This window comes from Pelodiscus sinensis, chromosome 22, assembly GCF_052426305.1.
Source record: "Pelodiscus sinensis isolate ZL-2025 chromosome 22, ASM5242630v1, whole genome shotgun sequence".
Classification (NCBI taxonomy): Eukaryota; Metazoa; Chordata; order Testudines; family Trionychidae; genus Pelodiscus; species Pelodiscus sinensis.
In genome coordinates this window covers 14,131,358-14,135,081 of record NC_143073.1, presented here as the reverse complement: position 1 = coordinate 14,135,081, position 3,724 = coordinate 14,131,358, and the positions used below count along the sequence as shown (strand labels likewise).

At 49.2% G+C, this 3,724-nt stretch overlaps 1 non-coding gene across 1 annotated transcript; it reads right to left on the bottom strand.

Moving 5' to 3' along the window:
- Window positions 1-2,593: 2,593 nt before the first annotated feature.
- TRNAM-CAU (transfer RNA methionine (anticodon CAU)) lies at window positions 2,594-2,666 on the bottom strand. The gene has a single exon. It is a non-coding gene; the product is annotated as a tRNA-Met (tRNA).
- Between the last annotated feature and the right edge of the window lie 1,058 nt (window positions 2,667-3,724).

The window sequence follows — 3,724 nt, the reverse complement described above, 5'->3', positions numbered from 1 at the left end:
TTTGTGCTACTGAACTTTCAAAATGCCACCAGCTGTGCAGCTTGAGGATGAAGGGGAACCCTCCCAGATGGGTGGGAAAGGTCCCAGCTCCACAGGCTGAGGGGCAAGGAAACAGAGGGGCTGTCAGAGCAGGCGGCTGGCTCGGGGTGGTGCTGATGGAGGAAGAAAGAGCTGGAGTCAATAAAATATGAAGCCATATAAGGGAGGGGTGGGAAACTTACAGCCTGCAGGATGGATTGGGCCCCCTGCTTGCTTTGATCAACCCCAAGAGGAAGCTCAGGGCTCTTCTCCTGGTGGATCCAGTGTAAGCGCTGGCTCCCTGCTCTGCCTGGCAGGGGGAAGTGCAAGGAAAGCTAAAGCAAGGAAGCTCTGTCCCTTTGCTCACATGCAGGCTGCAGCCCTGTCACTCCCATTGGCTGGGAATTGTGGGCAATGGGAGCAGCAGGGGGTGGTGCCTACAGCTGCAGGGTGCTGTGGAGCCATGTGCAGCCGCCCAGCAAAGAGCTCCAATTCCCTGCCCAAACTATACATCCCATCCCAATCTGCTCCTGCCACCTACCTCCCACACAGAATCCCCAGCCTGCTCCTGGACCCTCCCTCCCACCTAACGCCCCCAGATCTACACCCACCCGCAGCCTGCTTCTGTACCCTACCTTCTGCTCAGACTACTGCTCAGACTACTCACTCCCGAACCATTCCTGCACCCAAAGCAAGCCCTGGGTGGTGGGGAGACAGGCAATAATCAAGTGATCTATCTATAGTCACCTATTCCCAGCTTGTGGCAAACAGAGATTAGGGACATCATCCCTGCCCTGACTTGCTAACAACCAGCAACTTGCTTAGTTTTTTTTAACCCTATTATAATCTTGGCCTTCACAACATCCTCTGGCAAGGAGTTCCACAGGTTGACTGTGTCTTGTGTAAAGAAATACTTCCTTTTGTTTGTTTCAAACTTGCTGCCTCATCATTTTGTTGAGTAACTTTAGTTCTTGTGCTATGGGAAGGCACAAATAACAGTTCCTTATTCCTCTTCTTCACCCCTGTCATGATTTTATACACATGTCTTGTATCTCCCATGTCATCTCTTTTCCAAGCTGAAAAATCCCAGGATTATTAATCTGTCCTCATATGAAAGCTGTTCCATACCCCTATGTTTGTTGCCCTTTCCTGTACTTTTCCTATTTCAATACATATTTTTGAGTTGGGGCAACTACATCTGTATGCAGCATTCATGATGTGGGCAGGTCATGGACTGACTGGGATCCTTGCCTGACCTAGATAGATAGAAAAGAGAAACAGGGACCTGGCTCCATGCACTGATCATATGGAGAAGAACCTAGCTGGGCATAGGGTCAAGGTTCCCTCTGGGCCAAGGAGAGCTGCAATCCCGGGTGTCAAGGGAATTAAGCAGAGCCCAGCACTCTGCATGGCTGGGGCACTAGAGCAGCTGGATAGGATGATGGAACCTGGGGTATGTCTACACTACAACGTTAATTCGAACTAACTTAGTTCGATTAGTTAATTCGAGCTAAGCTAATTCGAACTAACGCATCCAAACTAAAAAACTAGTTCGAATTAGCGTTTTGCTAATTCGAACTAGCATGTCCACATTAAGTGGACCTTGAACCGGGGTTAAGGCTGGCTGGAAGCAGTACTGGCAGGGCATCAGAGGAGGACTTAGAGTGTGGAGATGCTATCTCAGGCTAGCCGAGGGCTGTGCTTAAAGGGTCCCGACCCCCACCACGGACAGACAGTTCTCAGGGGTGCCCCGCTTGCAAAGCAGTCCTGGCTTGGAGTGCCCGGACTACCCACACTGGGCACATCACACCACTCAGCCATCAGCCCGGCTGCACTTGCCGCAGGCTGCTATCTGGGGAGAGGGGGCAATTGGGGGCTGCAGGAGAGCTTCCACCCCCAGAAGCCCGCAGAGCCAGCCCAGTCCTCCCCATCGGGGGCTCGTGCCCCATTCCTCCCTCACCTCCTTCCACTTACCCTTCCCTAGCCCCTCTTCTTGATGTACAAAATAAAGATAACGTGTCTTCCAAAATGGAATCTGTCTTTATTGAACAAAACTGGGGGAGACTGGGAAAAGGAGGTGGGAGAGGTGAAAAGAGAGGGTGCGAGAGGGGAGGGCAACTAAAATGATCAGGGGTTTGGAACAGGTCCCATATGAAGAGAGGCTAAAGAGACTGGGACTTTTCAGCTTAGAAAAGAGGAGACGGAGGGGACATGCCCTCTTCTACCCCTGAAAATCCCCTCCTTTGTCAGGAGACAAAAAGATGAATCAGTTGGATTCAAAGGACTAAGTCTTGCTCCCAGAGCCCAGCCCATACCCGCTACCCCTCAGCTGCTAACCCAGGGTTTTTCTCCCCCACTCTGCCAAGGAAAGAATGCTTCGGTGCAAACAACTGGCTTGTAGAGCTCAGCATGTCCAGCTGCGTTCAAGAGTCATAAAAGAGAAGGAAGAGCTAATGTCTCAGGAAAGCCTGTGTGCCTGGTTTAGACGGCATGAGGGTGTCCAGACGACAGGGTGCTCCAGTCTCTTTTCTCCAGTATCTCCCTTAGAAAATCCAAAGCAGGGAGCAAAATCACATGCCCTCTCTGAGGCTTGAACTCAGGACCTTCAGATTATGAGACTGACGCGCTGCCAACTGCGCTAAGAAGGCTCTGCATAAAATGACCACCAGTATATTTTAGGACCCTTCTACAGGCAATGGTTTGTGGGCTGAAGATTTATGTAACAACACCCAAGAGCCTTCTTCTAAGAGCACTGACACTGCACATTATTGTGTGTAGCAAGGGTTGTTTTTTTTTTCATCCCAGCATATGAGAGAGAAAAAGGAGTGAGCTAATGTCTTTTAAATAGCCAAGGAAGTGTGATTTACACTTTCTCATAACACAAGAAATAGGGGTCACCCAAAGAAATTAAAAGGTGGCAGGTTTAAGAAAACACAAGGAAGTATTTATTCATTCAGTGCCCAGTCAATCTGTGGAACTCCTTACCAGAGGATGTTTTGAAGGCCAAGACAATAACAGGCTTCAAAAAGGTATTAGATAAGTTCATGGAAGATAGGTCCATCAATAGCTTCTAGCCAGGATGGGTAAGAACGGCATCCCTAGCCTCTATTTGTCAGAAGCTGGATATAGGCAAAAGAGGCCCATCACTTGATTTCCTGCTTTGCTCATTCTCTCTGGAACACCTGATATTGACCACTGCCAGAAGACAGGATACTGGGCTAAACAGATCTTTGATCTGACTCAGTATGGGCCTTCTAATCTTCTAACTTCTGTCTCTGGAAGAGGCAAGCTTTTGAGCTCCAATACCAGAAAGGTTCTGGTTCAGCCCTAAAGCTTGTCTCTTTCAGCAACACAAGAGGAAGCAGGCAGGCAAAAGAAAAGGCCTGTAAAGCTTTCTTCTTTTTCTCCACAGCCACTGCCTATCAGCAGGATTCCTCCTCAGCCTCATTCTTGCGCCACAAGGCCATTAAGCCTGCACACCTCCCCAATTACCGTGTTCACAAAACCCCAATCCCTCGTGCTTGAACCTCCCTGCCAAACTGTTACGGTCCTCAGTAACACATTTTGCCAGCAACTCTGCTTCTTGTGTCCATAGAGATAGTGTTGATTCAAATAACAGATCCAAGATAAAACAGAGCAACACAAAACATCTCTTGGGGTGCGTCTGCACAGCACCCTCAACTCGAAATAAGACACGCAATTTGCT